The following is a 14,459-nucleotide window of genomic DNA, read 5'->3' as shown; positions in this document are numbered from 1 at the left end:
AATTAACCAAGAATTCTGATGTTGTGTGTTATTTCTAAGACTGTAATTTAAATAATTTATGAAAAGTCACAAAACTCAAGTATGACTCTTATCATTGGATAAAAGTCATGCTTGGGGAAAAAAACCAAACTTTCAACTGAAAAATGTTAAATTTCATATTTTTCAAACTTAATATCAAGTGAAACTACATATTATTATATTTTTGGTACATATAAACTAATACTATTATAGCAGATTAATTAGATTATAATTCTATCATCATTATAGCCAATACTTTTTGAAAGAAAAAAAAAATGAGTAGGAAAAAGATAACCTAAATATCTCAAGTTTTTTGATATATCAGAATTAAAGAAATTGTTTAAATTACTAGAGTAGAAGTGTTCTGATTAAGAATTTTTTGCATTTAATAAATGTATATTAAAAATGTAGCATTGAATTCTAACTGTCATTAAGACCACTAAACTGTTTCAATAGTCAGCATAAATTGGGAATTAAAAAAAATGGAAAATTAAACTTGAAAGAATTAATGTTAATAGATGCAATTTGCTATTATTAATATACACATAATATTGACATACTGTATATATTTAGCATTAATCATGGTAAATATAATTCAACTATATTTTTGGATGCTATATGCTCAGTATATAAACTTATTACATTTGTCATTTGTCCAATTAAAAAAGTAGTCAACTTAAAAAGTATACTTAATCCTAGCTAAGATCTAAATCCATATCCATCAATAATAAACAATTCTCAACATCTAAGTTACCAAGAGAAACATGTTCAATGATTTCAGGTTTTTTAGACTGATATAGGATTTTATACACGAGATGAATTATCATAATTGTCATTGTCGTCATCATCATCATTTTAACAAATAATAATCTTAATGCCTATTGAGATTTCTTCCTGTCTTTTCAGATTTCTTTGCCTATAGAATTTGTAGTTTAAGATTTCCCTAGAGTATCTTCCAGTAAAATTAACTTTTGTATTAATAAAAATCAAAAAATATCATTTCAAATAATACATAAACATATGAAGTATATATATATTGAACTGGCAAGGAGTATGGAATGGCATGTGCTTGCAATATGTAGTGTTAAGATCTGAGTTGCTTTTTCTGTCTTTAATGTGTTGATAATCAAAGATGGGCTGGAAAGCCTGAAAGTACTAGAGTTTAATGGAAATTTTTTACTTCTTGGTCTTCAAGAAAGTAATTAACTATATTTATTATGTTGTTTGTTTCTAATGGAATGGCCAAATTAATTTAAACCAATGAAGTCTACTGGTTTGCTAATGGTATGTTTTCATGAAATTTAAATGAATTTATTTATTTATAATTACATGTTTTTTAATATTAATACTGATTAAGATAATATAATATAGAGTATAGTCTATTATACATGTTATTTTTATAACCTATAGTTTTAGTCTTAGTATTATTTTAAAAAAATATTAATTAAAAATTTTTTATTTGAAATGTTAGAGTTCTTTATTTTTAATAAATTTTTATAAATTAATCAGTTATTGTGATTGATGTTAAATGGGCAATTTATTTATTGAATTCAATACGTGAACTAGTTATTAGATTGATTTATTTATTACTTCTAATAAGAATTCAAAGGATATATTAGTTTTAAATAGAAATTTAGACCTAATGAGACTTAATGGATATCAAGTCTAAAATCTTATTTAAAATGAATATCATATTGGACCAATAGATCTATTAGTTCAAAGGACCTATTGATTATAAAAAGAAGTTTAAACCCTATAGTTTCTATTGAATCAGCAGATATACTGTGTTAATTTCCATATAAAATTAACGCTTGGTTTTAAAAATTCTCTTATATCAAAGTTAACTGAAAGGTTAAGGTGCACTTATTAAAAAATATTTAACAATAGTGAATAAAAATATGATGTACAATTTCAAGAGTAAAATATTTTGTTGTTTTGTAATCTGCAGCAAATATTAACTATTAATCTAGTTTTTTTTATTGAATTATTAGTAAATTTGCTTTTTAATTATGGAATAATAATCTTGAAATAAATTACTAATTGAATAAGTAAGCATCAATTAACTATCGTTCACATTAGAACATTTTTATATACTAAAAGGAAGTAGATATGATACTTAAATGTATGAATTTTCATATTGCATTTCAAGTATTTAAAATTTCTGCACATTAAGAAAGAAAATAATAATTGCATTAATAAATAATAATTGTTGTTTCAACCATTTTGTAAACAATACATATCTTAAAATGCAAATAATACAAATTAACTTCTGTTATATATTCTACAACAATGATTAACAACCTTTCTGACCTTACAGACCACTAAAGCCACAATTTTGAATCCCATGGACCACTGTCATGAATATTTTTTAAACAATAGAATAATGATCATAAAACTTCCATTACTTTATTAATATGAAATACAGTTGTTTAATTATAACAAAATAGTGTAAAGTTTGTTGCTGCTTGTTTGAAATAAGAATGGATTCTTGGTTCTTTTCCACAAAACACGGCAATTCCACAAAGGAATCGCATTATTTATTCATTTATTAATTATTATAACAGTCATTTTGTGTTTGGTTTTAGATTTGAATAAAAAATCTCAATGAGTGAGAAAAAGCTACCAAGCATTTTGCATTTCTTTCATAATACTTTGCATAACCTTGGTTTCGTCAATGTCGAAATTTCTCCACAGACCACAAAAATTTTCTTGTAAATCACCAGTTGGCAACTGCTGCCCTATAATAACTTTAAATTTCCAAGCTATCATCTTCAGAATATTTTTTTAAGAGTTTTTCATTACAATAAAAATAAAATGAAACCAATAAAATTTTATTTTTAAGATTTTTCAGAGAACATGTCTTATTTAAAAAGAAAAAATAAATACACATTACTATAAAATTTAAAAAATATACAAAATCAGTTTAACCTTAAATTTAGAATCCAAAAACATACAAATATTAACAGATATATCCTTCTCTGAGCTGTTATAAACATAAAGATTAACATTCTTTATTTTTAATCCAAATTTTATATTATGAAATTTTGTCCAGAGGCAAGAAATATTGATATCCTCCAAATATTTTGATAATTAGAATTAATTTTTAATGTAATTAATCATTTTAGAAGTGTAGAAAGATAAACTTGACCTAAAGCAAACTAAATTAATTTATAGTCATATATTAGCCACAAAAAATCCAGCAATATTTGATTAATTCTCTTTTCTTTTATATTAACATTACACAATTTGACAGCAAATCAGTTCACAAATCAGTTCACAAATTTTAAAATAAAATACTGAAATAACTCTGATCTGAAACAAGATATATTACAAAAATAATTTTGATTAATATTTATTTACTTTTTGCAATTTGATTATATAATGATAAATTATATTAAGTATTACTTGACATTTGTAATTTTTCAGAAGCTGTTAATGCATCAAGCATTAGAGAATTGGAAAATACCAACTCTCTAATGTAATTATTCATTTATGAACTAAACAACAGTGTGACTATTTATCTCTCTATCTTAAGTAATTATTATTTTATAAAAGAATAAATTTATTCTATGTCTGTTGTTTTTTAAATGAAACTAGCAGTAATTTATATACAGTATGAATGAGAAGCATTAAAAACATTCCTCTATTGAATTTAAATTGCACAAAGTTCTAGGAAAGTTTATTAATGGATAAAAGCTTAATTTAAAGTACCTAAATCAGATAGTATGTATTTGGTTTATGTAAAAAATAATTAGATATTTAAATTTAGTTAAATTTAAGTGAGGAAAATTTGAAATGCAAAAATACAGGAGGAGGCAGAAGTACAGTACATATACAGTTTGTAATAAAAGCAAATTTATGCTAAATCAAAACCATAATCTTAAGAAAAACAGATGTTTGGCACAGAGTTCATTATCATTATTATTTTTTTATCTTTTTTATTTTGTATTCCTTAATTATGGTTTTGCATAAAAATGAATGTTTTTTCTTATATGTTTTTCCTATAATAAAAACTGTATACCTTCCTTTGTACCCACACCCACTGTAAATTAATATTAATTGAATTTAAATTACTAGTAAATAACTACAGAATATTAGAATGAAAATTGTAATGAATCATGCAAATATTTGATATTTAAAAAATGTTTAACTGTATATGTGACAAAACAATTTTTGATGGTTTCTTTCATAAAGAAAATATCATGTAACTTTTAAAGTCTAATAAATTATGAAGTATTGAACAAAAAACAAGATACCTTTGCCTCTGTACAAAGTGGCCTAAAAGTCTAGATCCATACCTGATATAAAATTCTTTTCTATTTTATTTTTCAATGCTAATATTTCTTATCTCTGAATTTAATAGCATTCCTTTACTAGAACTGTATAGAACTATCAGTGCACTAAAAGAGGCAATATATCCTACATTTGTTAAGATTCCAAGATCATGTATTCAGCATATTCAAAGTGTTTGGAAGTCAAAAGGCCATCATTTTGAGCCAGCATTTGCTATAATTTCTATATCATTTATTTAAATATCTGATTATTTCTCCATGGATCCAACTTTTGGGTCACTTTATAACTGTGTGTATAGATTTTACATATATATATACAGCTAAATTAATCAATGCATCCTTTAACAGTGAGTGAAATTTAAAGAAATCTAACATTTTTGACCTGGTAATGAGTCATCTTCAGTCATGGACAGTTGAAAGTCATGATTAATTCAGCTGGGTTATTACAGTAGTTCATCCTTAAAAATATGCAGGATGATTTATAAAGTTTTACCCACAGTTAAGTAGCAAATTCCTAGAGACATTTTGATCAAAAATATCATTTAAACATGTGTCCTATTCTTAATACTTAAGATATTACAGTTATTTGAATCCTAAGATGAAAGAAATAGTTTTGAACAGGATGAGAGAGAATCAATGAAAAACATAAAATCAAATGTTTGAAAGTTTGTTTATTGAAACAATTTTCACTAATAAATATTGGTACATATAAGGTTATCTCTTCCACAACCTTTAAATTTCCGGTACAAAACGAATATAGTCACTGAACTAACATTTTCGAACTTTAACCAAAATCTTCCTCAGGTTCGTTGTCGTTCCAAAAATGGAATGATAAGAATATAGAACATTTTTGAATACAAAATTAATTTTCTCCAGTATGTAGTAACGAGCAAAGATTTTGAATTAATTTACTAGACAGAAGCCTTTCATAATAATAATGTGGTCTATCTTCCAAGGAATAATATATAACTACCAATGCAGATGCAGTTTGTTTATTGATGAAATAACAAGTGATGCACAATGTTTATAAGAGATTTTCAAAGATAATTCCATACACTTCAATACACTTTTTGGTATGTACAAATTGCATTTGATTTCATTTAGCATCTATTCAACAATTTTGTGTGCATAACAAAACAATTGCAAATATACCAAGTACAAAAACTGAAATTTTTATACTACAGATAAAATTTTTAATTGATTTACAAGAAATTAAAATTATTTGAGTAAAAAGAAGCTTCTTAAGTATATATAGTCTCCAGACATAATTTGGAATTATAGTTTGTGTGTTCGTTTTCTGAGTTTTTAACTTAAAAATATAATTTTCTAATTGTAACAATATTATAGTAATATCCCAATTAACCAAGATTCTTTTAACAAAGGTTCTACATCATCAACTGAGGTGAATGAAAGAACATTTTGCAACAAAAATGCAAGAAGTATATTTTATGAACACTGGTCATATGATACATCCTTTTTAAGAGGGTTTCTAGAAATTTTCAAACAAATTTACTCAGATGACTTGTCACACCAATGTTTTTTTTTCTTTTTTAAAAAAAAAAAAGGATTTGATGATGATTACAATTAAAAATACTTTATAACTGATTTTATAATAATAATTCTTATATTTTATCAATCACTTTGTACTAAACATTCCATGCCATCCAAGATACCCTTGATCCACATTACCATGGATAATCAGAGCTCTACTGAATTTTAAAAATTTATGAATGAAGATTTTATAAAATTATTATTATTAATATATTAGTACAAATTCATGTTAGAAAAAGAAAAATAATCAAAAGCCTCATGTTCAGAATAAATTTTTAAAAAAATCTTTGTGTGATATGTTTATAAGAAAAATTATAATAAAAATGATGATACTAGAGACATCTCTATCATCATCAAGAATTTTTAAAATTCCCTTATCTTCCAACTTTCCTTAAATATTCATAATATTCTAAAATTAAAAAGTGGTCTTTAAGAATGTTATGAAATACTCAATATAAAAAAACACGAGACTCAAATGCAAGAAATTAAAATTTTTGTTTTATTAATTTCTATAAGTTTGTAAAAAATATATACAGAAATTTTATAAAGCTTTTACATAACTAGTTTGAATTAGAATTAACAAGAATATAAATTACAAATAAATGCATACAACAAAATTTTAATTTCATAAAATTCAAAACCAATTATTTCTAACATCACAGTAAAAATGCATGTTTAATATTTAAATAATGTACAATATCTTCGTAAAGTGTAGTACCAGTTCTGGCCAGAAAACGAATTTAACTTAAAAATATAATCACAAATGAAACAAACTTTTATTGTTAACTGTGTGAACAGTTAACAATAAAAGTTTGTTTCATTGGACAGATTTGAATATGTGGTGATTATATTTTTAAGTTAAATTTGTTTTCTGGCCAGAACTGGTACACTGGCCAAAACTGGTACATCTACCCTAAATAATGTACAATATCTTCGTAAAGATTTTAATAACTATATTTAAATTTTATTACAAAAAATTTCATCAAAAGCTTCTCCATTGCATTCCAATCACTTCTTTAACAATATCATATTGTGCATTATATACATATATTATTAATATCTGCTAAGATATTGAAAGGCCCACCAGTGGCGAGCAGTTCTGTCGCTAAACACTGGGAGTTCAGTTGCGGGTTTGTGCCGCACTCAGATGGGCTAGCCACATGGAGTTTTCTCCACATTTGTAACACCTGAATAGGGGCCAGTTTCCCTTACAAGACCTCCCAAAAGGCATTTCCCCTCGTGTAACATTGCACCCCAGAGAAGGCAACGGAAAACCACTCTGGATGTAACTTCCCCTGGGATACACCTCGACGCATTACTAACTACTTACTAACCTACGCCAGGTGTTCGATGTCAGGAATCTAATATGGCATACAAAAGAAGATGATGATATTGAAAAATCACATTTCAAAACATCATTTAATATTTTAACATGTTTTAATGTTTAAAATCTAATATTCATTATGATTGAAAATATTAAAACATTTAAATAGCATATAAAATCAGATCTATACTTTAATTTAAAAAATGATAAATAATACAATAAAAATTCTATAGCTTATTCTTTTAAATATATATGTACAGTACATACATACAAAAATTGTTTTTAGATCTATAATTCTTTAAAATATCACATTTTTATATACTGTATAACAATTACATTCATGAAAATAATAAATGAAACTACTGACAGAAGTAATTTTTCTTTTTTAATAAAAAAAAAATTATATTTAAACATAACAAGAATATACATCAAGAGTACAACAAGTCTTTTAAGTGAATATTTCAAATATTTGTTTAAAATTAGAAACTAATATTTTTTTCTAGAGAATTATTAGTAAACTATTTACAACTATTTTAATATACACAATGGCCCAAAAGTCATGAATAATATGCAGCTGTTCCAAACTATTTTAAGCATTTGTAAAATAATCTTCAAGACTAAATGTGAGAAAAAAACTGTAACCATTGGATAAGCATCATTAATCAGCTACAATCTTTGACAGGAGATCACAGATACAAGCAGTTTCCAAGTTACAAACAAGTTTGATTTCTAAGATTGTATTTAGATCAAATCCATAGATAAATTGGAACAATTGTTGGTATTTAAGATCATTTAGTCAAATGCTTGTCTTAAAATATAGCCTAAACTTAAAGTGACCAGATGTCCTGCATTTAAAAATGTCCCATAATGGACAGAAAATGAAATATGCTTCTCCAACTCTTTTGTAGTGACAGAAAATCGTTGTTTTAGCTATTTGATACTAGATGGCACTAGTCTCTCTTACTTAAGTTTTACTTGTCACTTTTAAAAACCTAACTTCGTCATTTATTGTTTTTAGTGTTTAAGTTTGCTGGTTTTAAAGAAATTACATATTACTTTTTAATATTACTTAAAATATAAATCTTAATTTAAAAAAAAAAAATTAATTTTAGATATCATGTCAAAGAAACAACTGTGTACATTTACAGAAGAATTACAAAATGAATTTCCTTTTTTGAAAGAACAAAATTGAGAACAATGTTTACTGTGAGGTGTGTAACAGTGACTTTTCACAATTGGTTCAAGGTAAAAATGACATTACAAGACATGTTTTGTCATATAAACACAAACATTCATTATTTACTTTGGCATCCTCAACAAAATTAAGTACTTATTTTCATAATGTTGAATTTGGTTCAAAAGAGAAAGAATTAGTAATAGCTGAAGCAGTCTTTGCATATAATACTTACTTACTTTGCATATAATTCATAATCAAACATTTTGTTTGATGAACTGTATGTCTAAACCTATTCATACATTATTTGAACCAAAGTTTACTTGTACTCAAACAAAAACTGAAGCGATTATAAAACATGTATTTGCACCCTACGCAGTGGATCAGGTTTTGAAAACTTTGAATGATACTAATTTTGTAACAACATTTACAGATGCATCTAACCATAAGGAAATCTAATTATTTCCATTATTAATTCATTTTTTTTATTATAAACAAGGTGTACAAATAAAACTTTTAGATTTTTTATCACTTCTAGGGGAAAATTCCAAAAGTAATTTCTAATTCAATTATTGGAATATTAAAGAAAAATAATTTAGAGACTAAACTTTAGCAGTCTGTGCTGATAATGCAAATGTAAATTTTGGTGGGCTACTACGAAAAGGAATAAATAATGTATATCATAAGCTACAAGACCATCTTCAGAAGCCAATTATTGGTGTAGGATATGTCGCACATATAGTGCATAATACTATTCAGTCAACAGCAGATCAACTTCCTATTGACATTGAGGGCATCATAATCAAAATTTATAGTAATTTTCATATATTTACTATAAGGGTGGAATTATTAAAAGACATTTGTGAGAATGCAGAGGTGGAATATATGCAGTTGTTGGGATACGGTAAAACTACAGTAGATGGCTAGCATTGGTGTCTGTGATTGAAAGAGAAAGGAGAATATAGTTTTAAACTATATTCTCCTTTAAAATCATATTTTTTTAATCTATTGACAATTGTTCAAGAGTTTTGTAAAATTTCTTTGAAGATGATAGCTCAGAAGGCTGGTTGTATTTCATGCATAATCAAGTAGCATTATTCCATAATATTGTGACAAGTCTTAAAGATGATAATATTACTGTTATCAAAGCTATTACAGAAATAGAAAATTTAAATTAAAAGAAAGAATATCTACCACTGATTGTACACAATTAATTAAGAAATTTGGAAAAAAATGATTGGTCTAGAACAGCTTATTTAAATTTAGTGTCAACAATTTTTATCAAAAATGTGTCCAGTATTTAGACCTTCGTTTATCCCACTCTGAAGACATTGATTGTTTTAATGGATCAGTCTTAAACTATTTTAATTCACAAACTATACAGAAAGTTTTGACATTTCAAAATTTTGATAAAATGGATTTATTCAATGTTAATAAGTAACAAAACTTTTTGATGAAATATCATATTAAAAAAAAATATACGAATAGTATAAAAATAAACACTTGGAATGAGCAAAAGACACCAACTGATGAAAGTTAGACAAATATTTAATCACTTTGACATGAACAGCATACCTTTCAAGAATATTTTAAAAAATGATTGAATTTGCATTGTACTTGCCAGGCACCAATGTTGTTACTCAACAAATTTTTTCGGAAATGAATAAGATCTGAACTACAGAAAAAGCACAATTGGGCCTAGAAACTTTGAAAGCAATATTGCAAGTTACGTGCAATTTTTCCATTTCTTGTGAAGAATTTTGTAACAACATTTCAAAAAATGAAAAACTTTAAAAAAAATTTGTAGTGGAGAAAAGTATAAATAAATATTTAAATATACAAATAATCATATTATCTAATATAATTTGTGATTATTATTCACATAGTCATTTATTGTTATGATACAAAAAAAAGAGACTGTTTTTTGTAATTCATTAATTTTTGTGAAAATAAAGAGACTTTTTTATGATAGTGTAGAATGTGGGACACTCATCAATCTGGTCACATTACCTATACTATAAACTAACTTTTTATGTACATTCCAAATACCCTAAAACATATTAAACACAATAATACAGCACAATAATAATAATAATAAACATTAATAATAGATTAATAATTATAATTGTAATAAAAGTAAGTCAAGCATTTGTAACTTAGGGTCTGCTTGTACAAAATGATCTTAAAATATATCCCATATAACTGTCTTTTGGATCATATTATGTATTGTTTTAAAACAGTTGTATATACTTTACATTTGAATGTATTTGAATGTAACAATTCACACTGAATATACATTAAAATTTATTTATTGATAAATAGTAAATTATTTTTGAAATTTATTATAAGTCACTATTTGGCAGTGACACAGCAAAAATACATTTAATAAAATTAATTATTCAAACAAAAAAAAATATATTTTTTGTTTTGTATTCACTAAATTTTTATTGCAGGTATATTTTATTTACTGTGCTAGAACTATGAGATATTTATAATATTGTATCATTAATATAGTTGTATCTACTACAATTTTACTTTTTATATGTTTTTAATGGAGCTGAGTAAATCATAAAAGAATAAATTAAACATAAATCTTCATATTAGAATTCACAGCAATCTTTAATTAATTAATTATAATTAAATAGCAAATATTTTCAGTCCAATTTATTGGTCACCTTCAGGTACAAAGTACAGAATAACATTGTTATAAAAAAGAATGTCATGGGTATAAATTCTTATGAATTTATATCTAAATTTGTTCTACTTTATAACTGCTTACTTTGCTTTCTTCTTTGTTTTGAACCTAAAGATGGCCAATAAATGCAACTGAACATGTTTGTTATTCAATTATAATTTATTGCTGAGATAAAGATTGAATAATTAGAATAGAATAAATGACAGTTTTAATATTATGCAATTCATAAATTTATATAAATTAGTAAGTTTAAAATATAAATAATTGTTTCATATAAAATTATTCAATAATCATATATTAAAAAGTTAGTTTTTGTTTTATATTTCAAGATTAGTCCAAAGAGTAATAACTTGTAACTGTTTACAAAATGTTAACTTCTGTAAATTAAACAAATCTAAATATATAAATGATTTAAATTTTTGCATATTATAATTCAAATTACAGGTATACCTCACCTTACATCGGTAATTGGTTCCAGGAGAGGAGACTTAAGTCGAATTTACTTGTCTCCGAATTCACTTGTCACTAGGCTAAACTACAAATAACCATTTCCAGTCTGTATTTTATTTATAAATGCATTTTTAATAATATATGGTTAATAAGAATCTATTTTAAGCTTACAAACAATAAATTTTAAGTTTCATTAATAATTAAGTTAATTCATCCAATAAATTTTAGTTTTTAATATAGTACAGGAAAAAAAGTAATCTAAATTTACAAATACATATACAGTACATGTTTACAATTTGCCAGTGTTTACAGTACATCGTGGACTGTATTTGTGAATGTGGTTTGCTCTAAGACATTATAAAATAAAATGATTTTGTAAGGTTAAATAACAAATACAGTTATTAAAATTATTTTGCGATAGTAGAAAAAACTAATTTATGTTAAATTTACCAATATTTACATTCAATTTGTTTATTTACATTGCGCACGTAGATGGCTGTGGATCGTCAGCATCAACAGCCGATTCTGATATTTCAATTCTGATTCTGAGTATTTTAATATGATTTTATATACTTTTATTCTTATTTATTGTACAGTAACATGATTTTATGTGCTTTTAACACTTTTCTAGTGATATTACAACCTCAATATTTGTGACGGACAGAGGTAAAGTCGAAAAATCAAGTTTAAGTCATTTTGACTTAAACTTGATTTTTATTTTTCCATATATTGTTTTTGACAAATGACATATAATCAAGAACATCTTAACTCAAAACGACATAACCTGAGATATACCTGTACTAAATAAATATTTAGTAAAAAAGAAATTATTGTTATTCATTATAAAATATTATCATCAACTCAAATGTTATTCCATATGTAATTATTTACATATTATATATTATATATATATATGACAAGCTGCCAGAATGGTAGTTTTTTGTAAAGATCTATATAAATTTGAGTGGATGTCTATTGTCTTCAGCCTTTCATGTAACAAATGTAGGATAATAATCTGTGTGCTATTGGTATGATATGGACTTTTTTCATTTTACACAGGCACTCTACTATATTATTATTATTTATTATTCAAATTAAAATCGGTATTTTTGAAGGGAAAACAAAATATATTTTATATGAAGTAAACATTAGTGATGATTTTATTATTAATATAAACAAATTACATTCTTGAATTTGTATAAAAACAACAAAGTAAATATTTTTTTAATTGTTTTTATTTCCTCTATAGACTCTTATTTAACTTTAAAATTGTTAATGAATAAAAATTATTTTGTATTTTTGAAATAAATCTAAGCCTACTTACACTAAATAATTTCATTAATTATCAATAATATTAATGTGCAATTCAGGAACAGGAATATGTTTATTATTTTAAAAACATTTTACTTAATTTTACTTTTGAAAAGTCTATTTTAAACATTTATTTATAGAAATATGCTTTAATTAAATTTTAAATTAAATTTTATTTCTATAAATAAATGTTTAAAATAGACTTTTCAAAAGTAAAATTAAGTAAAATGTTTTTAAAATAATAAACATATTCCTGTTCCTGAATTGCACATTAATATTATTGATAATTAATGAAATTATTTAGTGTAAGTAGGCTTAGATTTATTTCAAAAATACAAAATAATTTTTATTCATTAACAATTTTAAAGTTAAATAAGAGTCTATAGAGGAAATAAAAACAATTAAAAAATATTTACTTTGTTGTTTTCATACAAATTCAAGAATGTAATTTGTTTATATTAATAATAAAATCATCACTAATGTTTACTTCATATAAAATATATTTTGTTTTCCCTTCAAAAATACCGATTTTAATTTGAATAATAAATAATAATAATATAGTAGAGTGCCTGTGTAAAATGAAAAAAGTCCATACCATACCAATAGCACACAGATTATTATCCTACATTTGTTACATGAAAGGCTGAAGACAATAGACATCCACTCAAATTTATATAGATCTTTACAAAAAGCTACCATTCTGGCAGCTTGTCATATTGTCAAAATTTCTCCAAACTGTTTAAAGCTTCACACTGGTCTTACAGTTCTTGGCTCTTGGGCCCACTTGTGAGATTGATACTGAACACAATCCAAGAATGATAAACAATAAAAATAATAGTAGTAATAAGTTAATTTTATAGCAATAAAATAATCCTAAAACAGATCACTTGAAATGTATCAAAAGATTCACAATAAATATATCCACGATAGAATAAATGAAGGCATGAGTGGATGAGGATGTAATGTTCACATATCACTATCAAAGATGTCGGAAATTAAATGACATCGTAATATTCTCTGCAATATAAATATACAGCTATAACTGTGGGAGGCTATGAGGTGGCTAAGTTCCTCAGCTTATCAGTACCCATATGCAGTATATATAATACATGCTTTCACTTTCATCACATAAACTTAGACTACTGTTACACATTATACACTTCCACTGCAGCTAATAGGCTTAGTGCTGGGTAAAAACAGAAAAACATGAGCTTTTCACTCTTTGACAAAACTTTTTAAGCTTGTCACTGTAGTCCCAACAATTTATTCCTAACTAGAAGACTGTATTTAAACCAAAATAATTACATAATAAAAACTTAATCATCAATTCACTCAAGGCTTTGATTTTGTAACATAACATCATCTACTCAGGTCTTCAAATATATTTTTATGTTGATAATTTAATGAACAGAATATAAAATTATGCTATTAAATCTGGCAAAAGTACAAATTATATACACCAGTGTTGTTATTTTTACTTTGGGTTATTATACTTTTAATTAACAATATATTAATATTTTTTAATGTACTGTACAAGACTATATTAAATATAATTATTCACAATCATTTCATTATTTCATTTTAAATTTTTTGTTCAAATTTAGTTATAACTATTTTTCCTATTTAAAATAATGTTTTGAGATT

At 24.7% G+C, this 14,459-nt stretch overlaps 2 protein-coding genes across 2 annotated transcripts in view; both read right to left on the bottom strand.

The window, feature by feature from the left end:
* The window catches only part of LOC136976092 (S-adenosylmethionine synthase-like), a 274,541-nt gene that overhangs the window by 183,666 nt on the left and 76,416 nt on the right, over positions 1-14,459 (bottom strand). The window lies entirely within an intron of this gene.
* Positions 1-14,459, bottom strand: part of LOC136976091 (glycerol-3-phosphate dehydrogenase [NAD(+)], cytoplasmic-like) — a 71,553-nt gene that overhangs the window by 32,424 nt on the left and 24,670 nt on the right. The gene's annotated exons all lie outside the window — the stretch shown is intronic.

The sequence above is a fragment of the Centruroides vittatus genome, unplaced genomic scaffold (genome assembly GCF_030686945.1).
Source record: "Centruroides vittatus isolate TY-2023 unplaced genomic scaffold, ASM3068694v2 contig_393, whole genome shotgun sequence".
NCBI classification, from domain to species: domain Eukaryota; kingdom Metazoa; phylum Arthropoda; class Arachnida; order Scorpiones; family Buthidae; genus Centruroides; species Centruroides vittatus.
Note: the sequence above shows the minus strand (reverse complement) of the source record. Positions and strands in the feature narration are given on the sequence as shown.